This window comes from Triticum aestivum, chromosome 6A (assembly GCF_018294505.1).
Source record: "Triticum aestivum cultivar Chinese Spring chromosome 6A, IWGSC CS RefSeq v2.1, whole genome shotgun sequence".
Lineage (NCBI taxonomy): Eukaryota > Viridiplantae > Streptophyta > Magnoliopsida > Poales > Poaceae > Triticum > Triticum aestivum.
This window is the reverse complement of record NC_057809.1, coordinates 326,767,325-326,789,913: the sequence shown is the minus strand read 5'-3', so window position 1 is coordinate 326,789,913 and position 22,589 is coordinate 326,767,325.

Here is a 22,589-nt window from a genome sequence, read left to right as displayed (position 1 = left end):
AAGCACAAGAGTGAATGACAAACTACTCCAAAACATATAAGTGAAGATCGATGAGTAGTCAAACGATTAAGTAGCTATGTGAGAACTCTCTCCAACTCAAAAACTTTCGGATCTAATAATTTTATTAAACAACAAACAAACAAAAAGACACACCAAGAATATCACATATCACGTGAACAAATAAAAACTCAGGCTCAACCGAGACTAACCAATAGTTGTTGATGAAGAAAGGTGGGATGCCTTGGGGCATCCCCAAACTTAAATGCTTGAAAATTCTTGGAACATTATCTTGGGGAGCCTTGGGAATCCCCAATCTTATGGCCTTGACACTCCTTGTTCTCATCATATCAGCATATCACCCAAAACTTGAAAACTTAAATCACACAAAACTTGACGGAACTTCGTGGGATGCGTTAGTAAAATAAAACAAATCATTCACTTGGGTACAGTCAATATAAGATTGATAATTGTTTCCAGATAATTCCTATTGTAATCTATCATTTCCGCAATTTATATTGACCAATATAAGCCACCGAAACTATAAAACAAGCAAACTATGCATTGAAAACAAAATCTGTCAAAAACAGAACAGTCCGCAATGACCTGAACAAAAGCCATACTTCTGCAATTCTAAAAATTATGAAACATTAGGAATACATAGGAAATTTTTATATCAATATTGTGTAAAAATTTCAGACCAAAATCATGTTCTAGTAAAATAAAGGAATCTCTGCACTGGGTGCAAAATTTTCTGTTTTTGCACAAAATCAGGTCAACTATCATTCACATTATCATAAGGGTTTACTTGGCACATTATTGAAATAAAAGCTATAAAACATAATTACTACAGTATCTTAATCATGTGAACACACAAAAACAGTAGGGGTAAATATTGAGTTTTCTCCCAACAAGTGCTTTTCTTTAAAGCCTTTTGCTAGGCATGATGATTTCAATGATGCTCACATAAGAATAGTAACTGAAACATGCAAAAGAGCATCATGAATCACATGGCAAGCATATTTAAGCCTAACCCACTTCCTATGCATAGGAATTCTATAACCAAACGATTTATTGTAACAAGAATGAACTAGCATAGGAAGGAAAAACAAGCATGACTTCAAAACTTTCAACATAAAGAGAGGAAACTTGTTGTTGTTGAAATATAAATACGCATATCTTCCTCTCTCTTATTAATTTTCAGCAGCCTCATGAACAAATTCAACAATATAACTTTCACATAAAGCATTCTTTTCAGGATCCACATGCATAGAATTTTTATTACTCTCAACATAAGCAAATTTATTCTCATCAATAGTAGTGGGAGCAAACTCAACAAAATAACTATCATGAGATACTTGATTGACATAATCAAATTGAACATTAAAATCATGATGACAAGTTTCATGCTTATCATTACTACTTATATCATATATGTCATCACCATAATAATCATAGACAACAACTTTATTGTCGAAATCAATAGAAATCTCTTCCAAAATAGTGGAATCATCACTAAATAAAGTCACAACCTCTCCAAATCCACTTTCATGGTTATTATAATAAGATTCAACATCCTCCAAAATAGCGGGATCATTAGTACCGTACCTAGAGCTGACACTCTTCCAAACCCACTTTCATCATTGTAATCATCATAAATAGGAGGCATGTTATCATCATAATAAATTTGCTCATCAAATGTAGGGGGCCTAAAAAGATCATCTTCATCAAACATAGCATCCCTAAGCTTATGGCTTTGCATATCATTAGCATCATGGATATTCAAAGAGTTCATACTAGCAACATTGCAATCATGCTTTTCATTGAAAGATTTTATGCCATACATTTTATTGAATTCTTCTTCTAACACTTTGGCACATTTTTTCAATCCATCATTTTAAAGAAAGACTTTATAAAGACAAGCAACTTGGCACAACTTCCCTTCCATTTTTTTGCAGTTTTATTTTGTGAACCATACTAGTGATAAACAATAAAATAAAATATTCAATTGCAAGATATTAAGATATACCTTCAAGCACTCACCTCCCCGACAATGACGCTAGAAAATAGTTGGATGTCTACTGTGCAATTTTTATTCTTGTAGACTTTCTTGGGCCTCCAAGTACATAGTTTTGTAGGATAGCGGCAAATTTTCCTCAAGTGGATGACCTAAGGCTTATTAATATATGGGAGGTGTAGGATGAAGATGGTCTCTCTCAAATAACCCTACAATCAAATACAAAGAATCTCCCTGTTCCCAATACACCCAATACAATGATAAATTGTATACGTGCACTAGTTCGGCGAAGAGATGGTGATACAAGTGTAGTATGGATAGTAGATATAGGTTTTTGTAATTTGAACAATTAAAAACAGCAAGGTAACAAGTAGAAAATAACGAGAAAAATGATATATCAATGCTCATAAACAAGGCCTTGGGTTCATACTTTCACTAGTGCAACCTCTCAATAGTGCTAACATAATTGAATCATATAACTATCCCTCAATGTGCGACGATGAATAACTCCAAAGTTCTTATCAATAGCGGAGAATATAAGTTGAAATTGTTGTAGGTAGCAAACCACCTCAATTTTATCCTTTTCGATCAATCTATTGAGCCATCCCTATAAGTGTCACAAACATCCCAAGAATTTGTACTAAAATAAGACCATATGATACGAATTAATCAACTCTAATGTCATCGCAAGTATTCGTGAGTTAATTATTCAGCATGCATCAAACAATTTCAGATTCATAATATTCAATCTAACATAAAGAACTTCAAAGAGTAGTCCAAATTTTCTATCAGATAAAGTAGGATGAAGACATGTATCAACCTATGTGCCTAGATTACCCCAACTTCACCTCGGGAATCCGCAAGTTGATTACCGAAACATATATCAAGTGACTCAATAGAATACCCCATTGTCATTACGGGTATCCACATGCAAGACATACATAAAATGTTCTAGAATCCAAAGTACTCAATCTAACATAATGAAACCTCAAAGAGAAAGACTCAATTCATCACAACAAAGATAGAGAGGGAAGAACACCATATGATCCAACTATATTAACAAAGCTCATGGTACAACAAGATTGTGCCAAATCATGGTCACGACAGAGAGATCAAACACATAGCTACTGGTACATACCCTCAGCTCCGAGGGTGAACTACTCCCTCCTTGTCATGGAGACCATAAGGATGATGCAGATCACCTTCGGGGACGATTTCCCCTCCGGTAGGGTGCCAGAAAAAGCCTCTAGATGGGATTTCTTTGATACAGAGGCTGGCGGCTGCAGCGTGGAAGTTCTTGGTTTCTTTCTGGTGGTTTCCCAATTTATAAAATTTTCAGCATTGGTTTCAGGCCAATCAGAGTTACATGGGACCCATGAGCTCAGACGGCACTCCCTACACCCCAGGGCGTGCGGGGTGTGATCTTGACTCCCTCGTGGGTCTTCTGGTCCTTCCTCGAAGTTTCGGGGGTCTCTTATGTTACGGAAAAAATCACCATAAATTTTCATGGCATTTGGACTTTGTTTGGTTTGGATTTTATAGAAAACCAAAAACACACAGAAAACAACAACTGTCACTTGGCACTAGATTAATATGTTAGTTCATGAAAATCATATAACAGTGCACCAAAACCATATAAAACTGTTGTAAACATGGCATGAATACTTCATAAATTATAGATACATTGGGGACGTATCAGATAACCTCACCTATTTCTTTCTTGGTGAAAGGGGCTTCTAGATCCTGCAGACTATCTCTTGGGTTAATCAAGTTTTGAAGTGGGAAAGGATTGTCAGTGGCTTGAGCAATACCCATTCTTTCTTTAAATGCTTTAAACTGAATAGCAACCCACTACTAGGAAAAGGCCTACTAATGGCGCACTAGTTTTGCCTACTAATGGCGCATCACTGGTGCGCCATTAGTATCATGCCACTAGTATTTTTTACTAATGACGCACCACTGGCACGCCATTAGTATCTGGTATACTAATGGCGCACCACCCAGTGCGCCATTAGTATATAACACCATGCGCCATTAGTATGCCTCCCAGGGCCATATTTAACCATGTGCTTTGGCACACTAATGGCGCACTGCGGATGGATGCACCATTAGTATACTTGGCATACTAATGGGGCACTCTGTAGTGATGCGCCATTAGTATGAATATTAGTTTTTTTTTACTTTTTTGATTTTTGCACAGGTTACAAAATATATTATTTGACAGAATATAGACAATAGCACACAGCAACAGCAGATTCATCGAATACAATAGAAGATTAGTCTCCGAATACAATTCATCATATTAGTCTCCGAATTCAAAAGACCGAACAAAGATAAAACATTACAAGTCTTGAGACCGTGAGTATCGAGTTTGTCGGAAGTAATACTAATCCTAACAAGTCCTACTAATCATCATCATACAACTTCTACTCGTTATTCATAACAAGTCATACGATCATCATCTTGATAGTCATCGAACCAACCCTACTTAATTGTTCTTAGCACATGATCATCAGTATTAGGCAGGACCTAAATACCCTATTTAAGCTAAAATAGCATAAAACAATATAGACCCTGACTCTCCATTATGGAGAATGGAGAACATCCTGTCTCCAATTCTTGCGCTTCGCTTCCTTTTGCTTCCAAGAAGCTCCTTACGAATGTCCATACATTTTTTCCATCCTTTTATTTTCATGTCTCCACTTCTTTTAGAAATCTCGTATGGACAGTTGAGATTCGTAGGACGACCTGGCTGTATGTTCAAAATATTAACACTACCTTTCTGATACATCATATGAGGCACACAATTCTCTGGGATTATCTATTGAAAAACATAGTAATAACTTCATAGTTAGCAATGATGTACTAGTTTTAGAAGTATGCAAAAGATGCATGGATGTCGTAATAGTAAAAATCTTACCAGAGTATCTCCATGGTAGTTACCATAGTTGAACACATGCACTAGTGGCACGTATTTACCATAATGTTGAGGAGTTTGATTGTGGATAATGTAATTCTCAATGTCAGTACAAAATCTGACCAGATGATTTTTTCTCCTTGTAAGTTGTTAATTCGGAGCCATCGGTGTAGTGGGTTTTGTCTACCATCTCCCGCACATTCTTTGAACAATAAAAATAAGCTGTCAATGGAAATAAGCTGTCAACTATTTTGAAATAAACAATATAAATTAGCTAATAACTATGTTTGAGAAACTCACATAGCGGTAGAACTGGAGGCGTATCAACAAGGACCCAAATGTCCATATTGTCTTGGTTGATGTCAGGATTACCAAGATCCATGGTGATAAGCATACCCTCATCAAAACCATACATCTTGCAAAATGCTTCCCAATTTTTGTAACCAAAATGGGTTACGCTCTCAGAATTATATAGATTTACTTCAAAGTCTACATCGTGATGAGTCCTTAGGTGAATTCTCTTTGTTTCAGAAATTTCATGGTTTTCAAAATCCATCCTCTCCAAGACATAGCGTCTTACATGGCATGGGATAAGCTATACTCGAATTGTAAAAGATGAAAATTACACGTTGAAATAGTTGAAGTCATGCTTAATTATGAAAATAACACTTGTCGTCGTTGTGTACCGTTTCAACTTCGAAGGTCTCCTCGAGCTTAATGCTGAAGCGCCGATCATCGTCCAGGTGAGGCATGTCGCACATACCTCGATCGTCGTGGCACCAGTCGCACTCCGCCTGGAGACTTTCGTCATCCGATGATGATGACGACATATCCTACGTTCATAATTCAAAACTACATCATTTAGGGTTTGTCGACACCGAGGCATCCTAAAAGCTAAGCTTTTATCATTTAGGGTTTGTCGACGCTGAGGCACCCTAAAAGCCTAAGCTTTCATCATTTAGGTTCTTATCGACACCGAGGCACCCTAAAAGCCAAGGTTTTATCATTTAGGGTTTGTCGACGTCGAGGCACCCTAAAAGCCTAAGCTTTCATCATTTAGGTTTTGTCAATGCCAAGGCACCCTAAAAGCCTAAGCGTACATCATTTAGGTTCTCATCGACACCGAGGCACCCTATAGAAGCCAAGTTAAGTTTTCATCATTTAGGTTTTATCGATGCCGAGGCACCCTAGGTTGGGCCTAATCACTTGGCACTAATCACTTGGCTCTATTGCCACCTATGTTGGGTTTATCATCTAGGGTTTATCGATGCTAACGAGAATTCTAAGTTGGGCCTAATCACTTGGCTCTATTGCCACCTATGGTTTAATGCAGCAAGAATGGCGGGGCAGTTGATCCTACTTAACTAAGTACTAAGATACCCCGGCCAATGCATTAGTCACAAGTACCCATATGTCCTATTTTTAGCAAAGTCATGCTAAAATTCACGGAAAATTTTAGCATGACCTTTGCTGAAAATAGGACATATGGAGTACCCAAATTTGCCGGAACGAAAGTTAATCGACATTCCGGCAAACTCAAGGGTCTCTTGGGGTAGCTGCAAATTCATCACGACACAATGGTCGGAGACAAAACCCAGCCACAGACCATATGGTCCTCTGCTTTCATATGGAAAAAAATCAGCTCAACTTATGTGAGCTTCCATTCCAGATATAATAGGTCACCAAACAAACAATCATCCAGATATAATGGTACAGCAAAGAAACAGCTTAATCCATGCCTCAGCTTATGAATAGTCATTACTTCAAATACAGAAGAAGGAACAATTTATTTGTGACATAGTTACAAATGATGACAGAATAAAGCAACACCCTGCACTAGTCTAAAAACAAGTGAAGTTTCTCCCATATAAGAACAACTTTATAAAATCAGAGAAGTTGCTAATTTTTTTGTATCCTTCATATACACTGGAGTACAATGCTTTATAATGTCCCATCATCATTACAGAAAATTGACAATTGTCCATAACAGTTAACTGAAATTTTTGCCTCATAGCTTGGGTGGTTTAAGTACTAGGAGACTTTGTAATGTGCAGTACAGGTGCAGTAACAGGCTTCTGAGTTAAGAAAACATTTCTGTTTGATTTTCAAACCACACATTACTTTCAACTATAAACAAAACTGACTTGCTGTTAATGAAACTCATGGTGGAAGTAACTACTAGCAGCATGTCATTATCATGGCAGTCCACTATATATTTTTATGACAAAATACATCATTATCAGGGCACATTATGGCCATTTTCTTACATGATGCTAACTGTACCTAACTGATTGTTTTGACAGTAGCTCAAAAAAAATTAACAGTAGCTCCTAACTGTACCTAACTGAATTTTTTGACAGTAGCTCAAGTTTTTGACAGTAGCTCAAGTTTTTGATAGTAGCTCCTAACAGTAGCTCCTAACTGAATTTTCTACTTAAAGGGAAGGCTGACTTAAGTGGCAAGATGATACAATTTGCGTAACATAACAATATATACATCTTAATATAACACCATCTCCTAACAGAAATAGTATCCAGATCTACTAGGGGGCAAAGTAGAACTAGGGGGCGAGATTTCCATTCGAGTCATGAATATCTAAACAGTGTTTAGTTTCTTACTAATTTGTTCCCTGGATAATTCCAATTCCTTGAGAACATGAATAAAATCAAAATTATCCAGAGGTATATCAACACCCATCATTGATGCTCTAAACATAATCTCCTTAGCTACTTAATTCCCCAACCCTAGCTACTTAATTCTCCAACCCCTTTTCTTGTCCAAAATTCTCCAACCCCTAACCCTAGAACACATCAGAAGGAAATCAAGAGGGGGAAGAGGGGGAAGCGGCTCGAGTGCTCACTGGGGAGGTCAAGGGCGACTCGGGGTAGCCGGAGCTAGTCGAGGCGGCGCGAATTCGGCGTTGAGCGGTGGCGATGGTGGCCAAGGCGGAGGAAATCGGCGGGCGTCGAAGGGCGTCCGAGCTCGTTCGGGTCCTCGTAGTCGAAGAGGAAGACAACGGCGGTCCTCCTAAGCAGGCCACGCGGTGTTGGACGGCAAGCACGAGTGTAACGCCCCGTGACCGATGTGCCAGGTGTCGTCTAGTTATTCGCGGTGGTTGCCTTGTCATTTGCTTGCGTGTTGCATCTTGTCATGTCATCATGTGCATTGCATCATCATGTTTTAAAACTTGCATTCGTCCCGGTCTCCTCGTTCCTTCCGTTGTCCGTTCTGAGTCCAGACACCCTTGCACGCGCCCGCGGCATGTCCGAAATATTATTTTATAAGTGGCCGGAAAATGTTCTCGGATTGGGTTGAAAGTTGGCGTGTGGCCTTATTAAAGTGTAGGTAGGCCGCCTGCCAAGTTTCATCACATTCGGAGTTCGTTTGATAGCCCAACCGTTAAACTATAGCGGCATTATAGCCGGTCTAACGTCGGACGTTTTTGGTCTCCGGAAACAGTCGTCGGGTCTCTCTCTTCTCTCTTCTCAGTCCATTGCCTTCTGCACTACATCTCACCGCTAGGCCCAGCGTAACCTCTCCCGTCAGCACGCGGCCCTCCTCACACGCGCGTCCGAGAAGTTGTCCCGGACCCGACCCGAACAGTCGTCACCGTCGTGTCCAGATCATCCCCAAACATCTACAAAATATCTCCGTTTTCTTTGTTTGGTCTCCCTAGCCTATTTATCTAGGACCGTCTGATTTAATCGGAGGGACAAAATACCCCTACCCAAAATTCACTTGTTATTTAAAGACCAAACCCTAAAACCTAGGGGAGCTGTCCCATCCATCAATCCCCATGCCGCCGCCACCTTCCTCGTTTTCCCCATCGATCCAATCCATTGATCCCTCCTGATCTCTCCACCCAACCAGTGAGACTCCTCCCGATCCCTTCCAAATCAATTGCAGTAGCCTCGCTCCGTTCGAGAGGAGCTCGACCCCGAGACTCCAGCCTCCTCTCGCGCCCGAGGGGCTCCCTGAGCACCTCGTTCCTGTCGGCTTTGACACCGAGCCACCAGCGAGCAGCAGCTGCAGAGCCATCGCCAGGCCAGCCCCGTCGCGCGCCATTTTCTTTCCCTTCCTCCCTGGCTCACTTCTCCTTCCGTTCTCTGATCCCTCTCTCTCTTTCTCGATGTGTGTTGCCCGCAGGAGCCGCCGTGAACATCACCGCAGCAGCCGGTCGACCCCGCCTGTCCTGCCCGTTGACCGCGCCGCTGGAGCCCTGCATCGCGCCAAGCGTCGCCGGCGCCCCATGTCCCGCCGCCCGGATCCATCTCCCGAGCGCCGAGGACCCCATCGTTGGACCAGCAGGTCCACTCGCCCCTTGCCCCTTTCCTTTTCCCCTGGTTCTCCTTCTCCTCTAACCATCTCTCTCTGCTCTTGAACCCTCGTCGCCCACTGCCCTCTCGTTCGTCTTCCTGCGGATCCAGTCCTCCCGCTGTCGCCTCGCCAGCCTCACTCACGCCCCTGCTCGTCGGCGCCAAGTCCCTGTCGTCGCTGCTCCGCTTCCCTGCCGAACAAAGGACGCCCGCTCATCCCAGCCGCGTTGACCGTCGATCCACGACACCTGAGCAACCGCGGGTCGGCCTCCTCCACGCCAAGGCCCAGCTCCTCTTCGCCAGATCCGCCGGCCTCCCTGTGCTTCCAACTGGGCCATGGCCCATGGTGAGAAACCCCCAGTGCCCATGTCATGTTTCGGCTTGTAGCTCTAATTCGGCTCGATATGTTTTTTTCGGGTCCTGCGAATTTTGCCAATTGTCCAGAGAATTACAGATTTGCAGAAAAACCCTCTAACTTCATGCATTTAATTACTCATGAACCATGCATCCATTTAAAACATGTCATATATGTAACTTGACTAGAATTTCATCTAGTTTAATAATTTACAACTTTCATCTATGTTTAAAATGTTTAAAATGATGTGTGATTAAATTTGCTCCTGTGCCATGCTAAAATGGTTTAATTCATAACTAAATAACCGTAGCTTCGTTTTTAACAAACTTTATATGTAAATGGGGTAGAATTTTGTCTAGTTTATCATGGTGACATTGTTTTGCATGCCTAACAACTCTAAAATATGGTTTAGGGCAGAACAGGACCTAACCTAATATATGCACATGAGGAGTTTCTGGATTTGTTGTTTGTTGTTCCCGGCCTCATTTAAACTTGACTAGATGGGTAGTTTTCATTTGCTTCACCCTCCTGCCATGTTTAACAACATTTAATATTGTTGGGTACATAAACGAGATCGAACTAAATAATTGATGTGGTGCTCCATCAATATGCAACTCATTGCATATTGAGCTCCACTTAATTTGTAGGATTGTTTGTGCACTTTGTCATGCCATGCTTCATTAAACCGGACATGCATCATACTTGATTGTGCATCGTGCCATGTTATGTGGTGGTTGTTTACTATGTTGTGTGCTTCTTTCCGGTGTTGCTTCTTCGGGTTGTTTCCGGTAATGTTGCATTGTGAGGATCCGTTCAACTACGTACGTGTGTCTTCTTCGTGGACTCGTTCTTCTTCCTTGCGGGATCTCAGGCAAGATGACCATACCCTTGAAATCACTTCTATCTTTGCTTGCTAGTTGCTCGCTCTTTTTCTATGCCTATGCTGCGATACCTACCACTTGCTTATCATGCCTCCTAAATTGTTGAACCAAGCCTCTAACCCACCTTGTCCTAGCAAACCGTTGATTGGCCATGTTACCGCTTTGCTCAGCCCCTCTTATAGCGTTGTTAGTTGCAGGTGAAGATTGAAGTTTGTTCCTTGTTGGAACATGGAGATGTTGTTCCTTGTGGGAACATGTTTACTTGTTGGGATATCACAATATCTCTTATTTAATTAATGCATCTATATACTTGGTAAAGGGTGGAAGGCTCGGCCTTTTGCCTGGTGTTTTGTTCCACTCTTGCCGCCCTAGTTTCCATCATATCGGTGTTATGTTCCCGGATTTTGCGTTCCTTACGCGGTTGGGTTATAATGGGAACCCCTTGACAGTTCGCTTTGAATAAAACTCCTCCAGCAAGGCCCAACCTTGGTTTTACCATTCGCCACCTAGCCTTTTTCCCTTGGGTTAGGCCAGCCCAAGGGTCATCTTTATTTTAACCCCCGGGCCAGTGCTCCTCTGAGTGTTGGTCCAACCCAGAGCACCGTGCAGGGCCATCCCTTGGCAACTTGGGTTACGTCGGCTCCTGTACGCTTAGCTTATCCGGTGTGCCCTGAGAACGAGATATGTGCAGCTCCTATCAAGATTTGTCGGCACAGCGGGTGGTCTTGCTGGACTTGTTTTACCATTGTCGAGGATGTCTTGTAGAACCGGGATACCGAGTCTGATCGGAATGTCTCGGGAGGAGGTCTATTCCTTCGTTGACCGTGAGAGCTTGTCATGGGCTAAGTTGGGACACCCCTGCAGGGATTTGAACTTTCGAAAGCCGTGCCCGTGGTTATGGGCAGATGGGAATTTGTTAATGTCCGGTTGTAGAAAACCTGAAGTTGACCTTAATTAAAATACATCAACCGCGTGTGTTACCGTGATGGTCTCTTTTCGGCGGAATCTGGGAAGTGAACACGGTGTTGGAGTTATGCTTGACGTAGGTTGTTTTAGGATCACTTCTTGATCATACTTGTATCGACCGTGCTTTGCCTTCTCTTCTCGCTCTCATTTGCGTATGTTAGCCACCATATATGCTAGCCGCTTGCTGCAACTCCACCTCATACCTTTACCTTACCCATAAGCTTAAATAGTCTTGATCGCGAGGGTGCGAGATTGCTGAGTCCCTATGGCTCACAGATACTTCCAAAAACCAGCTTGCAGGTGCCAATGAGTCCGTGCAGATGATGCAACCAAGCTCAGGAGGAGCTCGATGAAGATCTTGTCCTTTGTGTTGTTCCGTTCTAGTTGATCAGTAGTGGAGCCCAGTTGGGGTCGATCGGGGACCGTGTCGCATTTGGGGTTCTTCTTTTATTTTGGTTCCGTAGTCGGACCTTGATTGTATTTGGATGATGTAATGCTTTATTCATGTAATTGTGTGAAGTGGCGATTGTAAGCCAACTATGTATCTCTTTTCCCCTATTGTACTACATGGGTTGTGTGAAGATTACCTCACTTGCGACATTTCTTTCAATGCGGTTATGCCTCTAAGTCATGCTTCGACACATGGGAGATATAGCCGCATTGAGGGCATTATAAGTTGGTATCAGAGCCTTCCCCGACCTTAGGAGCCCCCCATTGCTTGATCGAATTAGCGGACGAGTTGAGTCTAGAAAAATGTTTTGAGTCATTTAGGAATTACATATCGGAGAGTTTAGGAATTCTTTTTACTCCTCAGTCTCCTCATCGCTCTGGTAAGGCATCCTAACGTAGAGTTTTGACTCTTCTCTTCTCAAATTTCACTAATTTTTTTTAGGATCACGCGGGTATCTTGGAATCGTTCCGATGGCTTTGTGACGAGAACATTGTCTTGGTGCCTCCTGTCAGGGGTTTTGTGGCAGTGTCCCAGGGAGTTGAGCTCCGAGGTGTTGTCGTCATAATTTTATCGTTGCAGTTCTGGAATACCTGAGTTTAGTACGCCGACATCGAAAATCTCTTTTATGCAGTTCGTTGGTGAGATAACCTCGACGCCACCCAGTACTGGGGCGGGAGTTCGGGAGTATTGCCATAACTTGTATAACGGATGCTTTTCGAAGGTTGAGGTAGATGATTTCCGAAGGTTTCTTGGTTATGTGTTGAAGGATGGATACAGCTGGATGTAGGATTTGTTAGTTTTGGGTGAGATATTATGCTTCCCCTATATCCCCAACACCTGATTGCATAACCGGAAAATTCCGGGAGTTTATAAGTGGGAATTCAAGTAGCTCTTAGGATATCTTTCCGACAGATGTATGATATGAAATTGGGGTTCGACGTCTAGTGGTCCGCCTATCCACGGTTGGTTTTACAGTGGTCTCATTGTGTCTTAAAGAGTCCTTGGCTATGCCGACTTGGGGATGCTTCGTATGTCATGCGCACTGCCTTGTACATGATGGTGCTGTACGACCGAGCCCGTGTAGGCCCCACCACGAAAACTTCGGATGAAATCTCTATCATGTGTTTGTTCCGGCTTATTCCGCAAGCCAATCCTTTGTTTTTGTTTTGAGTTGTGGTATTCGAGTTGCTTTGAAGTCAAATGTTGATTCCATACCTTCCCCAAATGGTGTTCTCATATTCCTATGTGAATACTAATCCTTCTCATTTATTGAGATTGTCATGTCAATTCTTCTCACTGGTGTGTCTCTCTTCAAGTGGATCTGCTCATTTTCAACATCCGCAAGATTCAATCTCAGTTTTCTCAACGGTGTTCATTTCTTTCGTCTCCAAGTTGCCTTTGTTTTTCCCACCCTCCCACCCTTTTTCTTCAAGGACTCAGATTTCTTATTAAGTATCCTTTTAGTGATGGCAAGCCTCTCCATTCTTTTCCCTCAATGCTATTATCCGGTGATTCTCAGAAAGATTCTAACGGAGTTTCAAGTTTGTCATTTTCACTCGTTTTCTTCTCCGGTGGATTCAATTCAAGTTTTTGATGCTTCTTTACCCTTTTTCCTCATTTCTATGCCTTTTCATGCTGGTGGACCTCCTAATCGTCCATTTCTCGCTATTCAATGATTTCGGAGTGCTAAAGATATCTTAGAAAGATCTTCTTGTCATTCAAGATCTGTTCAACCTATTTCAAGATTGGTATCTCATTCAAGCCATTTAATTCAACCGGTGCAATCTATCTTTTAAATCATTCAACAGTGTTTCTTTTGAGTGAGCCCTAACCCACATGTCTTTTCCCAGGATCTTACCTGACTCTTCTTATTTTCCCGGAGCTATCCTCAAATTCTTTTCTAAAGTTTGACGTAAGAATGAATTATCATCAGTCTTATGTTTTTCTCCAAGATTTGTCGAATTCTTTTCATCATTGGCTCAACCTCTTTGTTTTGATTCTTCCGGAGTGTCTAAACAATTCATGGTGGTGTTTCTCGTCGTAATTCTCAGATTTTGAAGACCGAAGAAGAATTTTCTCTCAATCCTGCTCCATTCTCTTCATGATTCATGGTTCTAGTTAGAGGCCATCCTCTCATAATTGTTTTTCGATTGTCAAAATTCTTTTCACCTATCCGGAGCAATTCAAGATTCTTTTCAGTTTGTTTCTCCGGATTCGATCAGTTCATGTTTATTCATTCTCAGCTTTCAGTTATCATTCTCCAACCTTACCGGTGCATCATTCAAATATCCTCTAATCAGCTCGTGATCTCTTCGCTCTCATGTATCTAAATCCCCTCAAGTATCATCATTCGTTCTATAATTCTTCCCGGTGTTTCTTTTTCTTTTCTTCAATCATTTTCAATTCTTACGGTGGTTCATTCAAGATTTCTATTTCTTCTTTATCATATCAATGTATTCGTTGTTTCTATCCTACCGGTGGTTCATTGAAGATTTTCTCGAATGTATGCTATATCACTCTTAATCCTTTCTACGAGGATAAGTAGTTTGTCAAATCCGTTTGTTTGTCATCAATTTAATTGATGAAGGATAAGCACAATGTAATCCTTATTCTGGTTTCATCGAGTAAACTCAATTCCCTATTCCGGAGGGTCATCAAATTCTCGGTTTCACTTGGTTCATCTCTCTTTTCCTGGAGTTCCAAGTTCTCTCAATTATATCATCACGGAGATCCATCTAAATCATTACAAGGTTTCACCTTGTGTTTCCAACTTCTCTTTCTTTTCGCTATCCTTTTGTACCGGAGTTCTGCATGGAGGTTCTACATGATGGTTCATCAAGGATTTAATTTCTTCTCGAAGTGTTCATTAAGATTTTTTTTCAAAGGAGCTCAAGCATTCTTCATTTTACAATCCGGAGTGCTATTCTTTCACGCATATCTTTTGAGGTGGTGTTATGTCTTTCTTGATAATTTCCCGTCGTGCTCCGTGATTCACAAGTTATCAAGAATGAGATATTTTAAATCCATCAATCTCGCCATTCGAGTTATCTTGGGTAATATTTTCACCTAAAGCTTTCCCTAAGGACTGTTGCTATTAATGGTGATAATATATGATCCAAGTTCTTCATTTATCCTCCCGGTGAAATAAGTTTAATCGTCTCCTTGTTAATATCAATCCAAATCTATTGGTTCCGCTAGTGGCATAATTTTCTCCTCATAAATTTGGAGATGTTTCTCCATAAGCCCACTACAACTTTGTTCTTTTGTTGTGTTAATTCAACTACTCAATTCTAACATTGCTGTTAGCATGTTCTCCCAAGATCTTGTTTCCCTTTATTATTTCCATTCCACTCTTTCATTTCTTCCGGAGGCTTGGTGATATTGCTCTTTTCAGTCATCATCTCAAATTGTAAAAATCATGATCTTTTCATGCTTATCCTTTTATCCGGAGTGTTGTTTTCTCTACTCAAGTTCTTTTCATCTTATCAAGTTGCTTATCACTTCTCAACCGGAGTGCTGTCCGAATTTGATTTTCCTTGTTCCTCTTTTCTAACGGAGAGTTATCAACTTCGTTCATCTCAGCTGTATTCTTTTCTCGAAATGGCTTAACCTTTTCAAGGTTCTCTGGTTTCACTCGTTTGTCAAAGAAGCAATTTAGTTTTACCTCTTCTCTCCTCTTCCGTTTCCCTCCGGTGCCATTCTAGATCTCGGGACGAGATCCTCTCGTAGTGGTGGAGGGTTGTAACGCCCCATGACCGATGTGCCAGGTGTCGTCCAGTTATTCGCAGTTGTTGCCTTGTCATTTGCTTGCGTGTTGCATCTTGTCATGTCATCATGTGCATTGCATCATCATGTTTTAAAACTTGCATCCGTCCCGGTCTCCTCGTTCCTTCCGTTGTCCGTTCTGAGTCCAGACACCCTTGCACGCGCCCGCGGCATGTCCGAAATATTATTTTATAAGTGGCCGGAAAATGTTCTTGGATTGGGTTGAAAGTTGGCGTGTGGCCTTATTATAGTGTAGGTAGGCCGCCTGCCAAGTTTCATCACATTCGGAGTTTGTTTGATAGCCCAACCGTTAAACTATAGCGGCATTATAGCCGGTCTAACGTCGGACGTTTTCGGTCTCCGGAAACAGTCGCCGGGTCTCTCTCTTCTCTCTTCTCAGTCCATTGCCTTCTGCACTACATCTCACCGCCAGGCCCAGTGTAATCTCTCCCGTCAGCACGCGGCCCTCCTCGCGCGCGCGTCCGAGAAGTTGTCCCGGACCCGACCCGAACAGTCGTCACTGTCGTGTCCGGATCATCCCCAAACATCTACAAAATATCTCTATTTTCTTTGTTTGGTCTCCCTAGCCTATTTATCTAGGACCGTCCGATTTAATCGGAGGGACCAAATACCCCTACCCAAAATTCACTTGTTATTTAAAGACCAAACCCTAAAACCTAGGGGAGCTGTCCCATCCATCAATCCCCATGCCGCCGACACCTTCCTCGTTTTCCCCATCGATCCAATCCATCGATCCCTCCCGATCTCTCCACCCAACCAGTGAGCCTCCTCCCGATCCCTTCCAAATCAATCGCAGTAGCCTCGCTCCATTCGAAAGGAGATTGACCCTGAGACTCCAGCCTCCTCTCGCGCCCGAGGGGCTCCCCGAGCACCTCGTTCCCGTCGGCTTTGACACCGAGCCACCGGCGAGCAGCAGCTGCAGAGCCATCGCCAGGCCAGCCCCGTCGCGCGCCATTTTCTTTCCCTTCCTCCCTGGCTCACTTCTCCTTCCGTTCTCTGATCCCTCTCTCTTTCTCGACGTGTGTTACCCGCAGGAGCCGCCGTGAACATCACCGCAGCAGCCGGTCGACCCCGCCTCTCCTGCCCATTGACCGCGCCGCCGGAGCCCTGCATCGCGCCAAGCGTCACTGGCGCCCCATGTTCCACCGCCTGGATCCATTTCCCGAGCGCCGAGGACCCCGTCGTTGGACCAGCAGGTCCACTCGCCCCTTGCCCCTTTCCTTTTCCCCTGGTTCTCCTTCTCCTCTAACCATCTCTCTATTCTGCTCTTGAACCCTCGTCGCTCACTGCCCACTCGTTCGTCTTCCTGCGGATCCAGTCCTCCCACTGCCGCCTCGCCAGCCTCACTCACGCCCCTGCTCGCCGGTGCCAAGTCCTTACGCCCGCTCATCCCAGCCGCGTTGACCGTCGATCCACGACACCTGAGCACCCGCGGGTCGGCCTCCTCCATGCCAAGGCCCAGCTCCTCTTCGCTAGATCCGCCGGCCTCCCTCTGCTTCCAACTGGGCCATGGCCCATGGTGAGAAACCCCCAGCGCCCATGTCATGTCTCGGCCTGTAGCTCTAATTCGGCTCGATATGTTTTTTTTCGGGTCCTGCGAATTTTGCCAATTATCCAGAGAATTATAGATTTGCAGAAAAACCCTCTAACTTCATGCATATAATTACTCATGAACCATGCATCCATTTAAAACATGTCATATATGTAACTTGACTAGAATTTCATCCAGTTTAATAATTTACAACTTTCATCTATGTTTAAAATGTTTAAAATGATGTGTGATTAAATTTGCTCCTATGCCATGCTAAAATGGTTTAATTCATAACTAAATAACCGTAGCTCTGTTTTTAACAAACTTTATATGTAAATGGGGTAGAATTTTGTCTAGTTTATCATGGTGACATTGTTTTGCATGCCTAACTACTCTAAAATATGGTTTAGGGCAGAACAGGACCTAACCTAATATATGCACATGAGGAGTTTCTGGATTTGTTGTTTGTTGTTCCCGGCCTCATTTAAACTTGACTAGATGGGTAGTTTTCATTTGCTTCACCCTCTTGCCATGTTTAACAACATTTAATATTGTTGGGTACATAAACGAGATCGAACTAAATAATTGATGTGGTGCTCCTTCAATATGCAACTCGTTGCATATTGAGCTCCACTTAATTTGTAGGATTGTTTGTGCACTTTGTCATGCCATGCTTCATTAAACCGGACATGCATCATACTTGATTGTGCATCATGCCATGTTATCTGGTGGTTGTTTACTATGTTGTGTGCTTATTTCCGGTGTTGCTTCTTCGGGTTGTTTCCGGTAATGTTGCCTTGTGAGGATCCGTTCGACTACGTCCGTGTGTCTTATTCGTGGACTCGTTCTTCTTCCTTGCGGGATCTCAGGCAAGATGACCATACCCTTGAAATCACTTCTATCTTTGCTTGCTAGTTGCTCGCTCTTTTGCTATGCCTATGCTGCGATACCTACCACTTGCTTATCATGCCTCCTAAATTGTTGAACCAAGCCTCTAACCCACCTTGTCCTAGCAAACCGTTGATTGGCCATGTTATCGCTTTGCTCAGCCCCTCTTATAGCGTTGTTAGTTGCAGGTGAAGATTGAAGTTTGTGCCTTGTTGGAACATGGAGATGTTGTTCCTTGTGGGAACATGTTTACTTGTTGGGATATCACAATATCTCTTATTTAATTAATGCATCTATATACTTGGTAAAGGGTGGAAGGCTCGGCCTTTTGCCTGGTGTTTTGTTCCACTCTTGCCGCCCTAGTTTCCGTCATATCGGTGTTATGTTCCCGGATTTTGCGTTCCTTATGCGGTTGGGTTATAATGGGAACCCCTTGACAGTTTGCTTTGAATAAAACTCCTCCAGCAAGGCCCAACCTTGGTTTTACCATTCGCCACCTAGCCTTTTTCCCTTGGGTTAGGCCAGCCCAAGGGTCATCTTTATTTTAACCCCCGGGCCAGTGCTCCTCTAAGTGTTGGTCCAACCCAGAGCACCGTGTAGGGCCATCCCTAGGCAACTTGGGTTACGTCGGCTCCTGTACGCTTAGCTTATCCGGTGTGCCCTGAGAACGAGATATGTGCAGCTCCTATCGGGATTTGTCGGCACAGCGGGTGGTCTTGCTGGACTTGTTTTACCATTGTCGAGGATGTCTTGTAGAACCGGGATACCGAGTCTGATCGGAATGTCTCGGGAGGAGGTCTATTCCTTCGTTGACCGTGAGAGCTTGTCATGGGCTAAGTTGGGACACCCCTGCAGGGATTTGAACTTTCGAAAGCCGTGCCCGTGGTTATGGGCAGATGGGAATTTGTTAATGTCCGGTTGTAGAAAACCTGAAGTTGACCTTAATTAAAATACATCAACCGCGTGTGTTACCGTGATGGTCTCTTTTCGGCGGAGTCCGGGAAGTGAACACGGTGTTGGAGTTATGCTTGACGTAGGTTGTTTTAGGATCACTTCTTGATCATACTTGTATCGACCGTGCTTTTCCTTCTCTTCTCGCTCTCATTTGCGTATGTTAGCCACCATATATGCTAGCCGCTTGCTGCAGCTCCACCTCATACCTTTACCTTACCCATAAGCTTAAATAGTCTTGATCGCGAGGGTGCGAGATTGCTGAGTCCCTGTGGCTCACAGATACTTCCAAAAACCAGCTTGCAGGTGCCGATGAGTCCGTGCAGATGATGCAACCAGGCTCAGGAGGAGCTCGATGAAGATCTTGTCCTTTGTGTTGTTCCGTTCTAGTTGATCAGTAGTGGAGCCCAGTTGGGGTCGATTGGGGACCGTGTCGCATTTGGGGTTCTTCTTTTATTTTGGTTCCGTAGTCGTACCTTGATTGTATTTGGATGATGTAATGCTTTATTCATGTAATTCTGTGAAGTGGCGATTGTAAGCCAACTATGTATTTCTTTTCCCCTATTGTACTACATGGGTTGTGTGAAGATTACCTCACTTGCGACATTGCTTTCAATGCGGTTATGCCTCTAAGTCGTGCTTCGACACATGGGAGATACAGCCGCATTGAGGGCGTTATAACGAGGTTGACGTAGGCGGGGCCGCGGGGGGAGGGGCGCTTGGGCGGGAGGACGTCGAATGCGCGGGCGCGGGCAGAGGGGGGACGGCGAGGGAGGCGGCGCTCGGCTCGAGGAGGCATGGGGGCGGCGACGGAGATGGAGGCGCGGGGGCAGCGGCGGCGTGGGGGCAGCGACGGAGACGGAGGCGCGGGGGCGGCGACGGCGTGGGTCGGGGCAGCAGGGGGAATTAGCTAGGGGAGCGAGGGAGAGGGACGAAGGGGATCTGGCGAGAGGGAGGGAATTAGCTATGGGGGAATCTTACTAATGGCGCACCTGCGGTCGGTGCGCCATTAGTAATCTTTTTTTTACATAGCAATGGCGCACCAGGCAGAGGTGCGCCATTAGTAATCTTTTTTTTACATAGCAATGGCGCACCAGGCAGAGGTGCGCCATTAGTAATCTTTTTTTATATATAGCAATGGCGCACCAGCCAGAGGTGCGCCATAAGTAATTTTTTTGTTGCATGTAATAATTTTTTAGAAAATGAATATGAATATGAAACAGTAATATTTTTTTATAAAAACAGTAATAATTGTTGTTTAACAACAATTGTAGTCTACACTTTTTTTAAAAAAAATGAAGAGGGGAGAGGAGGCGCCGAAGCTCACCGGGGAGCGGGGGAGGGTGCGGGGGGGGGGGGTGCTCGTCGGCGGTGGTGGAGCGGGGGGTGCTCGTCGGCGGTGGTGGAGCGGGGGAGGGTGCGGGGGGTCGTCGGCGGCGGTGGTGGAGCGGGGGTGGGTGCGGTGGGTCGTCGGCGGCGGTGGAGCTAGCGGGGGAGGGTGCGGGTGGGATCGAGATCGAGATGGAGGGGGAATCGAGATCGAGATGGAGGGGGATCGAGATCGAGTATCCTCATGAATATTCAATATTTTATCATATTGAATATGAAAAAATATCATCAAATTTGAAAAATATTCATGAATTCAAAAAGTGCCCATGAAATTTAAAAATATTCATGATATCTAAAAGTGCCCATGAAATACAACCGAGAAATGAAGACTACGATTTAAATACAGTCGATCTTAGCTAGCTATCAGTTCATAATCTTCTTGCCCTTCTTTTTCGCAAATGGAGTTCTTCTGTGGAACGGACGTCCTTTAGGTAGGGTGGTCCTGCTTCTTCTTGTGGTGTATGCTGCTACTTCATCGTCGTCGTCATGTTCGATCTTCGGGTTGCCGTACTTGTCGAAGTCTTGCTCATTGGCTACTCCATCCATTCCGATGATCTTCCTTTTGCCTCTCCTCACGACAACACGACTGGGCTTTGACTTGTCGGTAATGAAGAAGCATTGGTCCACTTGGGAAGCCAGTACCCATGGCTCATTTTTCGCGGTGACGTTTGTGCCCGCGGTCTTGGATTTGGCTTCAGGTATAACCATGGTGGTGAAATACCAGTCTTCTTTTAGGACGTTCTTGGCCCATCTGACACGGAACATCGGGACCTTCTCTCCAGCGTAGCTCAGCTCCCAGATCTCCTCGATCCTTCCGTAGTATCTGTCCTTGTCGTTACCGGTGTAGGATTCCATCGTTACCCCGGAGTTCTGATAACCATCGCTCTTCATGTCCTTGTCCTTGGTGTAGAATGTGTAGCCGTTGATATCGTACGCCTCATAGGTCATCAGGTTGTGCTCGGCGCCCTGTGACAAGGCGAATATGAGTTGTTCTTCCGCGGAAGAATCCTCATGTAAATGGTACGACAGAAGCTTCTGCTTGAACCAACGCGTGAAACATGAGTTGTGCTCTTTGATTATATCTCCGTCCGTCCTCTGTTGGCCTCGGTCATTGTACGTCTTCTCAATAAAGGTTTTGTGCTCTACCACCCAAGGATCGACCACGTCTATGTGTTGTAGCGCGACTAGGTTTGCTCTTTCAAAGTCGGCGAGTCGACCCTCGAAGTCGACATGCATTTCGCGGCGACCCTCACGGTGACCCCATCCAGCGAGCCTGCCGAGGTGCCTGTTGACGGGCACACCAACGGGGTTCTCGATGCCTAGATAATTCGTGTAGTAGGAGATGCACTCTTCAGTCAGAAAGCCCCTGGCTATACTTCCCCCTGGATGTGACATGTTGCGAATGTATCCTTTGATGACACCATTCATCCTTTCGAACGGCATCATGCTGTGCAGGAACGTTGGCCCGAGTTGGATGATATCCTCCACAATATGGACCAGCAGATGCACCATAACGTCGAAGAATGCGGGCGGGAAGTACATCTCAAGCTCGCATAGTATCACCACGATCTCTTCATGTAGCCTTCTGAGTTGCCTCACGCCAACCGACTTCCGAGAGATGACGTCAAAAAAGTTGCATAGGCCAAATAGCGTTTCACGGACGTGCGCGTCCATGATCCCACGGATTGCAACTGGAAGTATCTACGTCATCAGCACGTGACAGTCGTGAGACTTCATCCCACTGAACTTCTGCTTCCCTGGGTCTAGGTATCTGCTTATCTTCCCCGCGTAACCGTAAGGAAGTTTTACTCCTACGAGGCAGGTGAAAAACTGCTCGATCTCCTCCTGACTTAGAGTGAAGCACGTGGGAGGGTAGTCATTTCCGGTCTTCTTGGCCTTTTTGCCTTTGCGACGACTTTGTGTGTCCTGCTTCGCCTCATCATCATCATCATCATCATCATCATCATTAGCGTGAAGCTCCTGCCATATGCCCATTGATTTCAAGTCTGCCCTTGCTTTCGGCCCATCCTTGGTCCTATCTGGCATGTTGAGCAGGGTACCAAGTAGACTCTTGCACACGTTCTTCGTGATATGCATGGCATCAAGGCTGTGAGGCACACGGTGGATCTTCCAGTACGGCAAGT